The following is a 20,763-nucleotide window of genomic DNA, read 5'->3' on the forward strand; positions in this document are numbered from 1 at the left end:
ACTCTCAAAAATATTAGCCATTATTGTATACTTGAAGATAACTCATGGCTAGTTCACGTTCAGCTAATCACCCGGCATCTTGAGTCTAGATGCTTATCTCACAATTCCTAGAATTTGATTATGCCTGAATATGGGGTGGTCATCCTCTGGAAGCCCTGCATCTTCATGAAGCTGTTCTTCATTCTTGCTTGGTTTCTGATGCTTGGTTTCCAAGAAATGTATGGCCCAGATGTCTTACTACATCATTTCACACTCTTTATCACTGGTTAGTATTTCAGTCTCTTCTGGGTCTCCTGCCATGGAGATAGCCACATGGCTTATTGCCTCATTTCCTTCAGGTTCTACTTAAATGCCACTTCCATGGAGCAGCTGTCTCCAAAAAAAGAACCTGGTATCCTTTATTCCAAGTGTCTGCTTTATTTTTCTCCATAGCACTTACCACTACCTAACATTTTATCTGTGTATAAAATGTTATATAATGATATACATGTATGTAATTTATATGTTGTAAAAATGTTATATAAATAGATATTACACATATACAGTCATGCACCATGTAATGATGTTTGGGTCCATGACAGAACACTTATATGACAGTGGTCACATGAGATTATGATGGATCTCAAGAATTCCTATTGCCTAGGGATGTTGGAGCCTGGAATACAATCCACCCTACAGAGTCGTCTCTGCCTTGAGGCAGTCTGTCCTTGGCTGCAGGGTTTCCCGCTGTGGGAGGCAGAATCTCCAGTCCTCCTCAGTGCAGGGCAGTCCTCCTGAGAAGGAGGCAGTGGTGAGGAGCAGCCACCACTTCACAGCAGTCAAGGGATGGGGGGCCTGGGGAAGGAGCTCTGGGCTGCACCAACAGCACTCGGACAGCAAGATTTTCATTTGAAAGGGTAAAAAAGAAATGTCACTCAGCTTCATTTCAGAAGTGGGGAAAACCTGATGTCAATGAGCTTATCTTGACTGCAAATATGTAAAACTACCCCAAATCTCTACCTCTCTGAGTGAAGTGAGACCCTCCCTGCAACCATATATGTTTTCAGTCACTTCCATTTTATGATTAGGCTTCCTCTTTGATTTTTTTTTTTTTTTCAAAACTTTTCAGACAACTCCTCAACCTTCTATACACATAACCAAAAACTTTAACAAATAATGCCAGGGAGGGGTGTGTGTGTGTGTGTGTGTGTGTGTGTGTGTGTGTGTGTGAGATATGTGTGTCTGTGTGTCTGTCTGTCTGAAAATCAAACTATGTAAATAAACAAAGCTTCATTATTAGTCACAAATAAGGATAATCATAAAGCAGTATTTTCTTTGAAGTTGAAGAGTAGAATATTCAGAAAATGAAATCAAATTGTTCTTCTAGCCCGGAATACTACTTAACAGTAAACTCTATTCATTAAATACAGCCATTGAAGACAATTCATGAGGGAAAAGTATGATGCTATTTTGTAACTTGACAAATATGAGGCATCAATGTTGTCTGGGAACATCATTTGAACAATAGCAGAATTATGGAGCTTAGGGGAAGCGTCTGTCTTTTGGTCAGCTTCTTCACTGACCCTGTGTGACCCAGTTTGTTGGATCTCGGTGCTAAAGAGCGGTGTTGGTAGCATACAACAGCTTCCCATCCCCAAAAGCCAGCCATCAATGCCCACTGCACCCAGCTAGCACATCAGGAGAACCAAAACACTGATATTCCAAAGCTACTCTGCTGTCACATAAAGGGGAACATGCACTAGTCTTTTCCTGGATTATACCAATTAAATAGAAGTATTTCCTTGTTTTATCCCCTCTCTCTCTCTATTTCTCAATTTATCTCTGAGATCTTTACCCCAGGACAACTTTCCCAAAAACTCATCAAAAAATGTTCCAAAACTCAGCTAAGGTTTACACCCTGAGAATTTGTTATTCATGAGCCAGGACTTTTGAAGTCTGATTTCTCAGGATTGATGCTTTATCTTTAAACAGTGAACATGAACATTGACTCAGAGGGCCTCTGACAGTCACTTAGGAATAACTCAGACATTTGTGTCTGGGCAAGGTCTCCCCTACACAGGGAACCTTTTGTAAATATTATTTACTAGAACCATAACACTAATAGATGTAGTTAATAATTATCACAATGTGCCAAAACTGCACAGTTTGCTCCCTGATTACAATATTAAATTGCTATTGAGCTGTGGTATTCGCTTCAGGCAATACTAGTAAGAACCCCCTAAAGACACTGGCTGGCCTCACCATACAAAAATGGAAAATGTTCCACTGCACACAATGCTCAGGCAGCAGTGGGTTTTGCCAGAAAACAAACACAAAACTCAAACAATAGAAGGAAAGTTTTATCAGAGCTGAAGTATCCTTTCACTTGGGAACTGTCATCTCTCAAAAAGAAAAACACGCACACACTTGATAGCAGCTCACAAGGCAAGCCATTACTATGAGCACGGTGACTCGCAGTGCAGACAGAGAATACTGCACAGCCAGAGCTGAAAGGCTTTGTTTTATTTGCATCTGATGATGTCTTGAGATAGGCCATTCCAGCTCTGAAAAGCTGAGAAACCCTCAGAATGCGAACAGGCTTCTCTCTCTGTGGGCAGGGAGGGAATTTGCCTTTCCCACACACCGTCTCCTCTTTGCCTGACAGGTCAAGTGGCCTGGACAATAGGGCAAGGCTACTGAGAGCAAAACTGCAATTTAATTGTGAAGTGTCATTAGCTCCAGGACGGCACATTCAAAAGCAGACACATGGGGGGCACTTGTCATATGCAGCACACACCAATTCACCCCTCATTCACCCACACACTGCCATCCCACCTGCATATTTGCAATTTCAGAAACCCACAGTGGGAAAATGAGCATTTAGCAATCAATTTGCACGGACTGCCGCCCAGCCTGCACAAACAGGAGGCTGGTTTGCCCACCCTGGAGATGCAGAAGCATTTCAAGGGGACAGCCACTACTGAAGCTGAACTTAAAATATGCTGCTTTACAGGAAATTGGGGCTCCTGAATGCTGCAGCAACAAGAAAAAGAAACAGTGGCTATTAGGACACTAATTAAAAGAAATTCAGAAAGAAGGATGCTACTTGTGCCTTGACCCAATTCAGACCAGGCAAACCAGTAAACAGCCAGCAAAATGCTTTTGTGCTGGTTAGGAGAGGTTATGTTGGAAGTCATCTGCCATTCTCTTAGCAGCTGCATTGGCTCCGGCCTGTGCAGGCAGGACATGGTAATGGATGTTCCTGGCACAGAGGAGAGAGTAAATGGCTATTCCTTTCCTTCCCCCAATGCAGCGAGTCTACCTGCTCCAGATTATCAAGGTGTGCTGGGTTGGATCCATTCCCCAGGCCAGTACAACCTGGTGTGAGCTTGGAACTCAATGGGTAATTCAAGCCACCACGTCACCTGTAACACATATAAGGTCCTTTATGTTTAATTTTCATCAAATTTGCCAACAGTCAATGTACCTAGGCCTCTTTCTTAGATGCTGCGGGATAAACATCCTCCATTTCTCCTGGGAATTTTGGTATTATCTTTCCCTTCTTTTTATTTACAAAAATATACTTGTTCACTACAAATTTCTTTTTCACATACTACTCTATATTTTATGAATCCCTCAAGGATAAATAAGGTGTTTGTTTATTTCCCCATTTACAATGCTGTGTGACCTTGGCCAAGTTACTACCACTCTGTGTAGCAGTTTCTCATTTAAAAGTTAGATGTTGCTAATGCCTATAAAATCTCTTAGCAGAAATGCCCAGTACAAAACAAGCCTCCAAAAACTATTAGCTCATGCTGTTGTTATTATTATTGCTATTGTTATTAGAACTCTTGTCTTTTATCCTCAGAATCTAACAGTGCCTGGTACACAAAAGAGGTTCAGAATATGTTCTGTGACCAGCTGACTGACTGAATAAATGATTGAGTAGTGGATGACTGCTCTAAACGACAAGCAGTTTTCTATCCTGAGTTGCTCCATCCCATCATTCTCCCTATGCCAATAAATAAGGAGGTTTGGGTCACATCATTTCATCTACTGCATTCTGTACCTCTCAAGTCTCAAGGTCAACCACCAAACACAACCCAACAAAAGAGGATAGCAACATAAATGAGATTTTCTTTATTTTTTATTATTACTATTACTATTATTATTATTATTATTATTATTATTAGAGACAGAGTCTTACTCTGTCACCCAGGCTGGAGTGCAGTGGCACAATCATAGCTCATTACAGCCTCAAACTCCTGGGCTCAAGCAATCCTCCCATCTTAGCCTTCCCACTTCCCCAGGAGCTGGGACAACAAGCATGCACTACCATGCCTGGCTAACTGTTTTGTATTTTTTGTAGACACAGGACCTCGCTATGTTGTCCATTTGGGTCACAAACTCTTGGTCTCAAACAATCCTCTTGCCTTGGCCTTCCAAAGTGCTGGAATTACAGGCGGGAGCCACTGTGCCCACTAGAAGTGTGATTTTTTTAAAGTCATTTGTCTTTCACTCTAATGAGCCTGTGAATTTGAAGGGAATAAATAATCCAAGCTGATCCTGATGATTATTTTCAAGGATGCTCATACTGGGATGGAGTTGGGTAAGAGGAAGCACATATTAGCAGCACCATCTATGGCTCCTCCCAAAACTACCTTGAGAAGAAGAGAAACCAATAAAAAGGCTGGTTGTCTGTATAGAAGTTCCCATCACACAATAGACCACTGAGCTCAGGCTAGTTACATGTAAGTGAAGTGATCTCCCAGAGGCATTGACAGTAGAAGGGCACTGGAGTTACACAGATCCATGTTCTAATTCCAGTTCTGACACATGAACCATGGACAAGTGACTGAAGCTCTTTGAGTCTCATATTGTTCATCTGTGAAATGGGGGTGAAATCCCCTCACAGGGCTTTGGGAAGTGTAAATGAAAGGATATAGAGAGAGAACTTAGGATAAACTCTTTCAAACAGAAATCTTAGGTATTTTAGTGGCTAGTGAATCACTCTCCATGCTGAACTCTAAGCAAACTGGGAAATAGACTCAGGCCTTCAAAATGGAACAAATGTGAGTTTTGTAATTGGGGAAACTGCACTGGAGAAGCTAGCTTGATTTAGGGCCAAATTGGGCCTTCCACTCCTCATAACCCCAAACCAACCAACACCTTGAGATCCACAAAAGGGAGAATAGCATCTACTATTTCAGCAACACAGAGACACCCCTTGCTCCTCCTTCCACTAGTGGTATTGGGATCTGCTGCTAGAGCTCCATTTCCCTCTGCTGTCCTCATTGCAATAGGCAGGTGAGCTGCATCTTTCCCATTGCAGCTTAATCCTTAAGCTGAGTCCATTCCTCTTCTTCCACATGTAGGACTCGATCCCAGAGCCTTCTTTCCTTTTGCTTCTCTTTTTCTTTCTGCCCCAGATACTCATCTTTCTTACCTAGTCTTGCATATTCTCCTGGAGCCTGAGGCTATATGGGATGGTCTGTTGCTTCTGGGCTACAAACCTGGACAGCATGTTACTGTAGTAAATACTGCAGGCAACTGTAACACAGTGGTAAATCTATCTAAACATAGAAAAGGTACAGTAAAAATATGGTATTATAATCTCATGGGACCACCATCATATCCACGGTCCATCATTGACCAAAACATTGTTAGGTGGCACAAGACTGTATTTCCCAGGAACCTTCTCTCAGGGGATACACAATGGCTACATTCCCACCTACAATTTCTGTGCTTCTCCAAAACTCGTCTAATTCTAGTTACATTTTTCATCTCCCATCTCCATGGTCTTCCTATCTCAAATCTGTTCAAAATGACAGCACAATGGACACAGCTATCTCAATCTCCAAGCTTCCCCAGTGGCTTTTATTTTGACTCCTTAACCCAGCATTAAATACACCCCTCACAATTGGGGCTTCTCACATCCCTCAGGGATGATCATTCTCATTTCTTCTCGGAGACCTTGCCTGTCTTCCTCTGTTGGAGCTCTTTGTGCCCAGTCCCTCCCTGATCTGGTAATTCTCCTACTCTCCTACTGACAAGCAATATGCCTGACTATATTTGCTTTTTCCTTTCCCATTAGTCTAGCCCAGCATTTTAGAGGCTTGCCAAAATCTTTGGGACAAGATTGAATTGTGTTTCTTTTAAACTAATCAAGGAGGCAGATGTTTCAGACCATCTCACTTCTAAGAGACTTAGACATCCTGTGGTTTCTAAGAAATCCTGTGACAGACCAGTCTCTACAGGCCTGAACCACTGACTGACTTAGAGACCAGTCAATAATTGGTTTATTACCTCTGCTTTGGCCTTGACTCTACGTAGATTACTGAACATTGAGATATTACTCATGGGTTTCAGCCATTTGCTTGTGAGATGAATGATTTCAAGCACCCACAACAGCCTGGACTCCCCCGCTTTGAGGAGAGCAGGCATAGAGGTCTGGCCCACAACCAGACAACTGCTACAAAGGGCAGCAGGTGGGTGTGCTCTCATCCTCTTTATACAATTTCCTGAGAAAGAAACGACTGACAATGAAGACAACCAGTGACAGTTCCACTCCCTCCTTCGAAGTAGATTTTATAAACTAACCTCAAAGATCAAGCTTCCATAATTTTTGAATACTTAGCAAGCATTATATATTCCATATGTTGTAATAATATAAAATTTATCTTTTGGGAAAAGCATATACAAATTTTGATGTTCCTTAACTTGAAAACAATAGCTAACTCTACCGATATATTACTTTCTTCTTTTTCCCCCAAGAAGGGGTGACTGAATCATCAAATACACGATAGGAGTTAAGGGAATATTAGGCCTACAAAGGAGGATGTGACCAACAATCTTCCAGAAGGACATTATGTTAAGTGAAATAAGCCAGGAACAGAAAGACAAATACAGCATCTTCTCGCTCATATGTTGAAGCCTAAGAAAGTAGTTCTCATAGAAGTAAAAAGTAGAATGGAGGATACTAGAGGCTGGGAAAGATAGTGGGGAGGGAAGTATAGGAAGAGATTTGTTAAAGGGTACAAAATTACAGCTAGATAGGAGCAATACATTCTAGTGTTCTATACCACTCCAGGATGACTATAGTGAACAATAACATATTAGATAGTTTCACATAGCTAGAAAAAGGGTATTGAAGGTTCTCAACACAAATAAATGATAAATGTTTGAGATGATGGATATACTAATTACCCTGATCGGATCACTACGCATTCTATGTATTGAAACACCACTATGTACTCTATAAATATGTACGATTCTGTGTCAATTTAAAATTTTTACATGTAATTTAATTTTTAAAAAGAAAAACAGTTCTGGAAGAGATGGAGACGAATTTGTATTATCTATTTCATACATATTTGATGGAATTTACCTACAAAGCCATCAAGACTTGAAGTTGTCCTTGTGGGAAAGTTTTTGAATAACAAATTCAATTTCCTTAACAGATAAGAGGCTATCCAGATGTTTTGTTTCTTCTTGGATGAGTTTTGGTAGTTTGTGTCCTTCAAGAAATTGTCCCTTTCACTTCAGTTTATCAATTTATGGGCAGATATTTACTTGCGATATTCTCTTATCACCATTTTAATATTCCTGGTGACTATGGTGATATTTCCTTTTCCTTCCTGATATTAAGTTTAGTTTCTTGTCTCTTTTCTTTTGTTAGTCCAGATAGAATTTCACTAATCGCTGAATTTTTCAAAACAGAAGCTTTTACTTTCATTGATTTTCATTATCGTCTTTTCTATTTTTAATTAAATTGGCTTCTTTTACTATCATTATTATATCTTCCTTCCTTTGGCTTTTGGTTTAACTTGCTCTCTTTTTCTTATTGTATAGAGTCAGTAGTTAGTCTGCTTATTTGAAAGTTTTCCTCTTTTCTAATATAAGCATTTAATTTAACTCTAAGCACTAAATTAGTAATTCCACAAATATTGACATGCTGTATTTTATTTGTATTCATTTCAAAATACTTTAAATTTCCTTTTGTGGGCTTCTCTGAATCACGAGTGATTAGATGTTTTGCTTAACTTCTAAATAATTCAAAAATTTCTGTTTTTCTGTTACTGATACCTAATTTAATTATATTGTAATTGTAAACTTTTTAGGATATTAACTTTTTAATGTTTTACAGGAGAAAATATGGTATATCTTTACGGGTGCCTTATCAGTATTTGGTTTTTTTTGTTTTGTTTTGTTCTGTTTTTTTATTATTATTATTATACTTTAAGTTCCAGGGTACATGTGCACAACGTGCAGGTTTGTTACATATGTATACATGTGCCACGTTGGTGTGCTGTACCCATTAACTTGTCATTTACATTAGGTATATCTCCTAATGATATCCCTCCCCCCTCCCCCCTCCCCACAATAAGCCCTGGTGTGTGATGTTCCCCTTCCTGTGTCCAAGTGTTTTCATTGTTCAATTCCCACCTATGAGTGAGAACATGTGGTGTTTGGCTTTTTGTTCTTGCGATAGTTTGCTGAGAATGATGGTTTCCAGCTGCATCCATGTCCCTACAAAGGACATGAACTCATCCTTTTTTTATGGCTGCATAGTATTCCATGGTGTATATGTGCCACATTTTCTTAATCCAGTCTGTCACTGATGGACATTTGGGTTGATTCCAAGTCTTTGCTATTGTGAATAGTGCTGCAATAAGCATATGTGTGCATGTGTCTTTATAGTAGCATGATTTATAATCCTTTGGGTGTATACCCAGTAATGGGATGGCTGGTTCAAATGGTATTTCTAGTTCTAGATCATTGAGGAATCGCCACACTGTTTTCCACAATGGTTGAACTAGTTTACGGTCCCACCAACAGTGTGAAAGTGTTCCTATTTCTCCACATCCTCTCTAGCACCTGTTTTTTCCTGATTTTTTAATGATTACCATCCTAACTGGTGTGAGATGGTATCTCATTGTGGTTTTGATTTGCATTTCTCTGATGGCAAGTGATGGCCTTATCAGTATTTGACACAAATATGTATTATTCTGTTGTGGGGTTAAATTGCTGGAAAATGTAGATTGAGTCAAGTAGGTTAAAAAAAAAAAAAAAAAAAAAAAAGAATTTCTTAGAACATGAGGCCTCCAGGAGCTCAACCTCTGTCCTTCTTTCAGATCTGTCTTACTGGGCCTCCAAGACCCCAACCTTTCCTTATGATTGCTAGACTTCACTTTACCTCTTCTGTTTTGTTTAGGCTACTTAATCTCAGTCTTTTCTTAAGGAAACTTGCTTCCTCACAAAATGATTTTTAATCACAATGATTTTTTTTTAATCTCCCACTGTTACTGCTCCTATTTCTAAATAAAGCCTGCTATTAAACATACTCAGTTTTTCCTGGAGAGTCTCAACAAACCTGATTCCTAAAGTACTACATAAAGCTTTTTAATTTCTTTTATTATATTAAAAAGATGGAATTACAATAATTCCATTGAGGTTTTCCTCCACCTAACTTAAGAGGATGACATCTTTGTATTGTAAGGGCCCATTCCCCTTTAGAGATTTACTAACAAATATCTGCCTGCATCTGAACCCTGCATGGGTCCTTGAAATCTACAACCATAATAGAAGATTATATAATTAACAACAGAAAGTCAATTTGAGACCACATTGGGTGAAGAAGGGCATTGTCTTCAATAGCACATGAACAAACCACATGATACCAAGAGGGTGGTCTTGCCATTGTTCCCTCTTTGACCCTAGAACTGGTTACAAGTCAAAACAAGTTAAAGAACAGGATTTGAAGCAGCTGACCAATAACTGCTACCAATCCCTTTATAATTTAAAGGCTGGAACCATACATACCAGTATTTGTAAGTCCTGGCCTGCAGAGAAACATGTAAAGAGAACAAAATGTTTCCACTTACCAAAGCCAAAAAAACTGTACAACAAAAGATACTTTTATTTTATACCCAGTGCACCTGCTAAGGTCAAAAACAGCAACCCCCCTCCCATAGCTTGTGCCTGATAAAAATAGCCACACACCTGTGACTACCAGCAATAAAGATGTCACAGATTGTAAAGATAAATCTGACAGACCCACCTTTTCCAAAGCCTTTTTCCAAACCATATCGCCAGCACAATGTCTAGGTCCCAGAATGGATGTCCAAACTTGAGATTTTATATCATTTATATAGGAGTTTGAGAAGGTTTCTAAATTGCACATACTCTCCATTCCAAGTTCTGAATCAATATAAGACTCAAATAAAGATCAAAATACTGATTTGATTACCGGTACAAAGAAAGAGGTCGCTTGATATTTACTGAAAAGAAACAAACTCCATGATGCATAGTCAAATTGTAAAAGCTAGGTGCGTAACTATGAGGGGTATATGTCATCTTTATGTGTCCATGTATGTAGACATGACCAGAGATCAAAACAGTCTCTTTACACCATCCCATTACGTCTGGATATTAGAATCCACACGTGGGAAATATGGGACAACAGAGTAGATAATTAACTAGGCAGACACTTAAAAGATTATAGCTTGACTCACCCCCTGTTGAGCAAAATACTAAATAAAGAAAGGCCATACATATGTGGCCACCTGTAAGCCATTATTAACCCCTTTCACTAGAGAAACAATGGATATCCCACTCTTACTGCCTCATCAATCACATACATCTCCAACTCCCGTGGAAACCCAGCAGTGAGAGAGGTGGGGAGGAGAGAAGGTTACTTCTCAATGCTACCGTGATGCTACATAGGAGAACTAAACAGGTGTGTAACAACCGATTTGAACTTAGTTGGCACAAACTAATCCTTGACACAATTAACCAAGTTACAGGTATCTCTGAACATGTCACCAGGGTTCAACTAATGCCTACCTGTACAATTTAACCCAGGGATTGACAAACTTTTTCTTAAAAGGACAGATTAGTAAATATTTTAGGCTTTGGGGGCCACATAGCTCCTGTTGCAATTATTTGACTCTGTCCATGTCTTGTGAAAGCAGCCATAGATGATATATAAGCAAAAGGGTGCAGCTCCATTGCAATAGAGTTTTATTTACAAAAACAGATGAGCAGGAGTTTGCCAGCCTCATCTTCTTTACCTAAGAAATTTGATGCAAAAATACAAAGAACATTTCCATAGCCTGGGCCCTCACTATCTCTTACCCAGCCTATTTCAGTAATTTCTAATTTATCCCTGGCCTCAGGGTGTCCCCACTCCAACTCATTCTATGCACTCCATCATAGTTTTATCTCCAAAATTTAACTCTGATTACCTGACTACCCTGCATAAAAACCTCCCATGCCTTCCAGTTGTTGCAAGAATAAAATGCAATCTCTTTACCATGGCTTAGAGAATTCCTATTTGGTTCCAACCCAGCTGTAAATTCTTTCCTGCATATGCTAGCCTCCAGCTCTGTTGGGGAGTTGAACATTCCACAGATATGCCATACTCTCCTATGTCTTCAAATATTTCACATGCTGTATCAGAGTAATTAATGAAAACTGCCACAATAGACACACACAACACAATAAAATTCTATTTCTCTTTCACACCAAGTACCATGCAGGTCAAAGAGGGCTGTCTTCTTTTCAGTGACTTAGGGATCCAGGTTCCCTCATTCTTGTGACTCATTTAGCTCAACACATTTCTACCAAGTATGTGGCAGCAGGAGAAGGGAGAAATGGATGAATCGTGCCAATGATTGAGTGCCTAGGATACTAAGTCATGCATCATTTCTGCTCACAACCCTATTCACTAAGGATCCAATTCAACCCTATTCAGTCACAAGGATCCAATTCAACTACAAGAAATCTAAAAAATAGAGGGGAGCACATTGACAATTTCTATACACAAATTTTCTCTGTCACATAAACTATGACCTTTGCTTGAAATATATTTCCATTTCTCTTCCTAGGAAACATCTTCTCATTTTCCAGATCCTAATCCAGTATCACCTTCTTGACCTCTTCTGACAATTATTTCTCCCTCCCCTATGTTCCTGTAAGTTTCCATACAAATCTGTGCATATAGATCATCCCACTTTACCATTATTTGTCTGCACAACTAATTCCAAGTCACAAGACAAGATGTTATCTTTCTCAGTGACTCACTTCCCAGTACCATGCCAGGCACCTATAAAGGCAGAATAGATATTTTTCTATATGAACAAATGAGCCCCCAAAGTGAGCTATAGAAGGATTTGCCCATAGAAACAAAATAAGCAAAGAAGATTGATTCCTCATGAGTCTTTGTCATGGGTCTGAGTTACTAGTTAAGAGTGAAACTACCCATGGTAAGTGAGCTCTCAGAAAGGGTGATTTCTGGACCAAATATACTAAAGTTTAAAACATCTAAAAGAGCCACATAATTATAGCGTGCTCTGTAAAGTTTAGAACAATAAAACCCTCTGATTCTGGAACCGGAAGACTTGGGGAGTTTCCGGTTGGGAGCAGGAGTTATTGCTGAGACCCCATGTCCTAGGGCTTGCCTCTGAGAAAATGAGAGGGGTAGATGGTGGTACTAATATTTCCAGGCAACTGGCCAAATTAGCGATCCCAGGCATGTGTGTGGGTTGTGAGACCCACTGTCCTTCTCTCATGCTGGCATTTGAGTCCCTTCCCATGCCTAGTCATACTTTTTTCTACCTTTAAATTAAAGATCAAACTTGGAAAAAGTCAGTGGACTGCATCCCATTTCCAAAGCAGAGAAACGTTAGAAACTGGAAGTTTCCAGATGGCTGCCTCACATTTTTTTGGTAGCCTGCTGCATTCTGACTGAAGTTAGGTAACCATAACAAAAAGAAAAACGAATGACTTCAGTGAAAAGTTTGCCCGGGGCAAAGCCAAGAGGTATGATATTTCTGTTGGATTACAATCAACAGAAGCAACTTTAACTGATGTCGGTTTTGTTCAGAATTCTGGAGATACGTGTAATACATCCAAGGACTTTTTAAGATTTTCAAGCTTTTGATATTTCAGTTGAACAGCTTGATTGGCCAATTTTTATCCCCCCTGACCCAAAGCATTTATTAATGAATCTAAGTCATGAATTTGTGGCTAGTGCAAAATAGCTACCTTTATATCAATGTCCTGTAGTTTATAAGTTCACCATTTTCCTGGAAGAATCTAGAATCATATTAGCTGTGGCCGGGCGCGGTGGCTCAAGCCTGTAATCCCAGCACTTTGGGAGGCCGAGACGGGCGGATCACGAGGTCAGGAGATCGAGACCATCCTGGCGAACACGGTGACGCCCCGTCTCTACTAAAAAAAATAAATAAATAAATACAAAAAACTAGCCGGGCAAGGTGGCGGGCGCCTGTAGTCCCAGCTACTCAGGAGGCTGAGGCAGGAGAATGGCATAAACCCGGGAGGCAGAGCTTGCAGTGAGCCGAGATCGCGCCACTGCACTCCAGCCTGGGCGACAGAGCAAGACTCTGTCTCAAAAAAAAAAAAAAAAAAAAAAAAAAAAAGAATCATATTAGCTGTGACTCTCCTAAGCATGTCTCTCAATGAAACCCTGCCATTAGCACCAAATATTCCAGCAGTCTAACTAGCTGTGGGCAACGTCTCATCTCACTGACAAAATCTGCCATCAGCCTCGATTAATTTGGAGAGCCTGTCTCATCAGAAAAGCTCCATCACAAATTTACTTCTGGTGCTAATGTTAACACGCTGCCACCAGGGCAACAGTCAAAATACATTTGAGTTCTGGACTCCTGCGAAAACTTATCGCCGAAGCACAGTCCTTGCTGAAGGACAGGAGCTGCCCTTCGCTGAGGGTGAAAATTGGTTCCGTGGGGAAAGCTTCAAAGCCATTTCAGCCATTAAAATGTGACTGGATGTATTAGGAAAACAGGAGGGGTTGAAGCAGAGTGTGGAGGTGCCATGGGGGCTGGAAAAGCACCTGCTCCGGAGAGTGGCTGAGTGACCGACCGTGTCGCCATTCTCGGAAAAAGAAAGCATTGGTTCCACAGCCTTATTACAATCAGGCGGTTTACCACACCAATTATTGGTGTACTGACCACGTTTAGACAGACTTCATATCAAAAATTAATAATGCCGATGAGGAGTGCCACTCTCATTCACGTGTGGAGCTTGTTGCTCAGAAGGAAAATAAAGATGATGTAATCTTGAATCTGGAAAGCACTTCAAGTCTGTTTACCAGAGAGAAACTGCTTGAAAGCTTCATAAAACAAGAGAACGTTCAGCTGTGGCCAGGTATGATAAGAGTGGCCTACTCTAGTGCTGTGGTTCTCGAGGTGCCGTCCTCAGACAGCAGCATCAGCATCATTCACAAATTGGTTAGAAATGCAGATTCTCACCTGAGGTCAGGAGTTCGAGACCAGCCTAGCAACATGGCGAAACCCCGTCTCTACTAAAAATACAAAAGTTGGCCACGCACGGTGGCACATGCCTATAGTCCCAGCTACTCAGAAGGCTGAAGCAAGAAAAGTGCTTGAACCAGGAGGCAGAGGCTGCAGCGAACTGAGATCACGGCCACTGCACTCCAGCCTGGGCAACAGAGCCAGATTCCATCTCAAAAAAAAAAAAAAAAGAAAAGCAGATTCTCTGGCCCCAGCCTAAGCCTACTGATCCAGAAAACCCTTGAGGTAGGGCCCAGTAATCTGCATTTTATGGAGTGCACCCCCCCCCACACACCGGCCTCCAGTGTTTCTGATGTTAGCTCAGGTAGGAGAACTGGATTCTAGAGAATACAGAGTAAGCTTTGAGTTCACCTCCTAGCCCAGCTGCCCACTCAATAGATGACCTTATAGATGGACTTCACCTTGCTATCCTTCCATCCTATTCCAACTAGGAAATGGTTAGTCATTCCAAACACTGTGGCCCAAACCTGCTACTCCACCCCATATCCCCTGGGATGAAGCATAACCTATTCTGGAAGCCTCTATTTCTTCTGCGAAGACTGCAGGATTACATAGATGTTCTCTGACCTCATTTTGCATAAATCTAGGTCCTCTGTGGAACCGAGCAGAGTATTATTAAAAAAAAAAAAATTGCTCTGGGCTTGAAGGTGGAAAAGACTAAAAAGCTCCAGACCAGAATCCACCCCGGATTTGGTCAAATCTAGCTGCCTGCCTGATTTTGCAAGTTAAGTTATACGGAGGCACAACCATACTCACCCATTACATATTGTCTAAGGCTACTGTTGAGCTACAACAGCAGAGTCAAGTCGTTCCAACAGAGATGCTATGGCCTGCAGAGCCTAAAATGTTTGCTCTCTGGCCCTTTATAGAAAATATCTTCAGATGCCTTGTCTAGATACACAATCAGGCGTCACTGAAATAGAAACTCAGGACAAGAGGTGACGTGGGGGGGTCAAGAGCTGGAGAGGAGCAAGGGCTTCTGCTTCTATAGCAGAGGAGGCTGCACTGGAGCAAATGACATTCTTCTCGTACCTCAAAGCCCCAGGTTTGAACCTAAAGGCAAGTACAGGGCACCCAAAAAGGAGTCTGACCTGTCAAAAGCCCCTCTGGGGGCTGGGTGCAGTGGCTTATGCCTGTAATCCCAGCACTTTGGGAGGCCAAGGCAGGACAATCACTTGAGGTCAGGAGTTTGAGACCAGCCTGACCCACAGAGTGAAACCCTGTCTCTACTAAAATACAAAATTAGCTTGGCATAGTGGCAGATGCCTGTAATCCCAACTACTTGGGAGGCTGAAGCAGGAGAATCGCTTGAACCCAGGAGGCAGAGGTTGCAGTGAGCCAAGACCACACCACTGCACTCCAGCCTGGGTGACAGAGCAAGACTCCATCTAAAAAAATTTTTTTAAATAAGTAAAACTTTAAAAAGCCCCTCTGGGGATCTCACATATACTGGTCCACAGACCACACTTGGAGAAATGGGGGTTGATCTCGCCCTTCAGATGCAGAAAGATGTAAATATATCCTACTGTGCTTAGAAAGTTCATCTGATAAAAATCTGGTCTAAATCCCCCAACTGCAGCTGTGATTTCTTTTTCCATTTTCTAACAAATTTGGCAAGGAGCGAGGAGGATACGTTTAAACTTTCAGGCTAGTTTAATTAATTCAGCCTAGAATGTGTGTAATTACTCATTTAATATTCTTCTCAAAATCTATACGGTGACTATTCCAACTCTATACTTGTAAAGATCATTTTAAATTTATAGAACCCAATTTCCAGCAGACCAGAGAGCTAAATGTAGTTTTGACTTGTACTATCACATAAACAAGTGCTGGTTCCAAATGAAACCTTCGGGCATTTTGGAATTAGGAAGTTCTAATCTCTCAAAAACGCAGATGGGCGGATAGCTTACACATGTCAAGGGAATCCTCAGGGTATGGTGAGAAAACTGACTGATACCTCTGAGGTTACAAAGAAAATGTTGAAAATTGTCCACTTTACAAACAAATGCAGAATTGTCTAGAATTCCATAAGAATTCTAAAAGAACTGAAAAATAGGAAAGAATATTTGTTCTAAAACTGAGCTATTTTAAATGCTTTTTGTTATACAAGCTATAAGATCCCATTATCGAAAATGTATAAAACAGAGAAAAGAAAATCCACCCATGGTTCTACCATCCAAACATAATCACTGTGATGAAAACAACTCTTGAAATTTAAAATTACCAAGAATCTGTTTTCCTGCTATAGAAAGAACTGTTTCTAAATTGTCATTGAGCTAATAAGAACCACAAAGGTTAGTGATAACAGGTGACCAGGACCCAAATAATGATTAGTTCTTCATAGTAGCATCAACAACATACTCTCCACAGAGGCCTCCCCATCTCAACCTTCAAGACATAATCTCAACCCCTTTCCTCCATTCTATTCCTTCTCCCTAATATCTCTCTCTCCCTTTCGTAACTGGCTATAATATAATTACAACTTACACTGATTGATCCCTGTGCTGAGCACCCTGTGAGTAGGTATTATTATATTTTAATGTTACCAGTGAGAATCTGGAAGCTTAGAAAAGGAGTGTGGCCGATTGTTACTATCGTGGTCCCAAATTGGTTCACAACTCCCTATATGTATGCCTATTCAAAAAGTGGCATCTATTTCTCCAGGATTCTTTTTTTTTTTTTTAAGAGATAAAATCTTACTCTGTTACCTGGGCTGGAATGCAGTGGTGCAATCATAGCTCTCTGCAGCCTCGAACTCCTGGCCTCAAGTGATTCTCCCACCTCAGCCTCCCAAGTAGCTAAGACTATAGGTGCACACCACCATGCTTGGCTGATTTTTTTTTAAGAGATGGGGTCTTGTTACATTGTCCGAGCTGGTGTCAAACTCTTGGCCGCAAGCCATCCTCCCATGTGAACTTCCGAAAACACTGCAATTACAGTCATGAGACACAGCACCCAGACTTCTAAACCTTAAATTTGATCTTAGTCATGTGAAGTAATTTAGTTCATGGGACAATAGCAAATGGGACACAAGTCAAGGCTTGATAGATGCTTGCTCATTGGAGCTTGCCCTCTCTTGCTGCTTAGAACTGTCAGCCACCACATAAAGAAACCCAGCCTAGCCTGTTAGATGAAGAGAGAAGACATAGAGAAGGGCCCTACCCGATGCCCTAGACATGTAAGTGAGCCCAGCCAACACTGTGAGGAGCAAAATGATGCTGTCCCAGTTGAACCCAGCTGAACTGTCAACCCATCAAATCATGCACAAAAAAATCATGATTTTTTTCAGCTACTGAATTTTGGGATAGTTTGTTACACAGCCTAAGTTAACTGACAGAAGTGTTTTGCTCAAAGTCACACAGGCAGGATTAAGACTCAAGCCCAGATGACCTTTACTCTAGAGCTCAAGTGCTTAACCCCATGTTATACTGTGGAACTCCCTTGAATCTAGTTGGTACCACACATAGAATCAATGCCCAACCATGATGCAGAGTCCCCTTAGAGACACACATAATGATGAGTTATCTGTCAAGGGGGGTCCAAAGATGGGCCCATTTCATGTGTTGCCGTTAGTAGCTCATTTTTAAATTCAGGCCAGAGGCACCTGGGAAATAATTAGCTGTAGTGTTGCTGTCCTCCCATAACAAATTTGAGGGCAACTCTTTATTTTTGCTAAAGCTAAACAGTTTGTGGCAACAAATGTTACTTACACTTTTCTAGGAATAGGAATGTATTTACTTTTAATCAGTTGGGGACTCATTAGTGAGGCCGTCTTTATCTCCCTGAGTCTTTGCCTTCTTTGCTTGTTTTTATTGTGGGTTTGTTTTTGGTTTGTTTTCTGCTTTTTTTTTCTTTTTGCCCTATATTAGTGTTTTCTTTGTTTTCTACAGCACACTCTGAAATAAATTATAATGGGCTGAGCAAATCAGAAACTGAAGCAACGTCAATCGCAATTTCAGAGTCAGCCCTTATAAACTACCCCTTTCCACGATCCTTCCCTGTGCCTCACAAACGAATAACTGATCATTTAAAACTAAAAGGCTAAAAGTCAAATAATTGAGCTGTATGAAGCATCAGTCTGGTGCAAAGCCACTCATGAGAAATTCTGGTAAAGACCATACACCAAAGCATTTCTCAGAAACATGAAGCTTTTAAAATATTTTTCCACAATAACAGACTCTGAAAAGATTCGCAGACATAAAACCAAACAGAAAGAAATATTTTGTTATATAATAAACTACGATCTTGTGGAAAAGCAAATTCAGGGTTACTAAATCTGAAAAACAATTATCACTAGAACTAACTTGGGTATCCTGAAGTGAATCCTTTTTTATTTTCTCTTATTTTCTCTACCTGTAAAATGGGTCTCGTAACCATTGTGTTGTGGAATGATCAACAGTAGTGTTTCAGAAGTATTACTTAGGAAAAATATGTCTTTGAAATTCCAGTGATTCTTAAGGCTTTTTTTTTTTTTTTTTTTTTTTAAACAGAGTCTTGCTCTGTCACCCAGGCTGAAATGCAGTGGCGCCATCTCAACTCACTGCAACCTCCACCTCCCAGGTTCAACTGATTCTCATGCCTCAGCCTCCTGAGTAGCTGGGATTACAGGCACCCACCACCACACTGGGCTAATTTTTGTATTTGTAGTAGAGATGGGGTTTTGCCATGTTGGCCAGACTGGTCTTGAAATCCTGACCTCAGGTGATCCACCCGCCTCAGCCTCCCAAAGTGCTGGGATTACAGGCGTGAGCCACCATGTCTGGCCAACTTAAGCATTTTTTTAAATCCTGGGTCTTCCCAGAATTCTACCATGAACCTCCTAACACACACACACACACACACACACACACACACACACACACACACATATACACTCACTCTCTCTCTCTTTCTCTGTCTTTCAATGGCATCAGTCACCAGCAAAGAGAGCTCCCCTTGGTCCCTGCCTGCATCAGAGAGCCAGTTCTGGCCATGGGCTTTGGGTCATCCAGCCCGCCTCTCTCCAGCAAATGAAGTGTAGACATAGTCTGCAGTTCTGACACCCATCATCTAATGTGCCTCGTGGATAGATTTAGTTATTCAGGAATTTCAGGAGCATCTAGTAAGGGTTTCCCTGCTTACCCTTTCTTTATGTATACCCTAATTACCCTTTTTGCCATGGTTTCCAGTGCCCAGTTTTTCCCTCCAGGCCCCTGGTAGGAACTAGAATCTAGCTGTGCACCACAGATAGTAAGCAGAATCCTTGGTCCCCTCACTGGGTACTTGCAGCCTGGGGCTGGTCTCCATTTTCTTTATCACACATAGTCTCAGATCTCTTTATAGGATGGCCTGGATAAGCTCCCATCAGATGATAAGAGCTGCAACCTCCCGGAAGACTTTCCATTATATCCTTCTCTCCTACCTTGGATGTTAATGTGTACTTGCTAAGAATTTAGCACATCCCACTCATTTGGATCCAGTGTCCTGACAGTCTGTTCTTCCCCGGGAAGAAAACTGACATTGGCTTTATGTCCCCAGGAAATTTCTCCTGGGCTCTTCCTTGCACTGATCCCAGTGGTCCAGACTCATCCACTTCCACCTGGCCAAGAGGTGGGGGTACTTCACCATTTAAGGAAGGAAAAACATCTGTTCAGAAACCCTAAGGACTATAAAGATTGTCTAATACAAGTGAGTCACCCCTGGGGTATCAACAAAAAGAGGGGAGTGCTACTTAGTTCTTGCTCTAATATTCTTTATCCTAATATTCTCTCCCATTTCCCAGGGAGAAAAGGACTCTTGGTAAGGAAAAAACTTACTTTTTATTTTGTGGATTTTGGTTGAAACTTTTTTTTCTGATAGCCCTTTCAAATCCTGTGCTTTTTGGCATCTTCAAATTGTACCAAGCTCTCTCCAGAACACTGCAGAAGATAAGGGCTTGGCTTAGAATCTGCCCTGTGTTTAACTGCATAATTGCATTGTTTGCATCCCCTTCCATCCTTGCATATCTGAAGGAGCTGTGTGCCTTTGATTCATTCTTAAAACTTGTGTCTCATAAGCAGATTGTGTGTCTATTTTAAAGAGAATAGTTGACTGGGCACGGTGGCTCATGCCTGTAATCCCAGCACGTAGGGAGGCCGAGGTGGGCAGATCACTTGAGGTCAGGAGTTCAAGAGCAGCCTGGCCAACATGGTGAAACCTCGTCTCTACCAAAAATACAAAAATTAGCCAGACTTGGTGGCAGGCGCCTGTAGTCCCAGCTACTCACGAGGCTGGGGCATGAGAATCACTTGAACCTGGGAGGCAGAGGTTGCAGTGAGCTGAGATTATGCCACTGCACTCCAACTTGGGCAACACAGCAAGACTCCATCTCAAATAAAATTAAAAATTAAAAATTTAAATTTAAAAAAATGGAATTGTTGAGTAGTCAGGGATGAATCCATTTTTCTTA

Source organism: Rhinopithecus roxellana, chromosome 21, assembly GCF_007565055.1.
Source record: "Rhinopithecus roxellana isolate Shanxi Qingling chromosome 21, ASM756505v1, whole genome shotgun sequence".
Lineage (NCBI taxonomy): Eukaryota > Metazoa > Chordata > Mammalia > Primates > Cercopithecidae > Rhinopithecus > Rhinopithecus roxellana.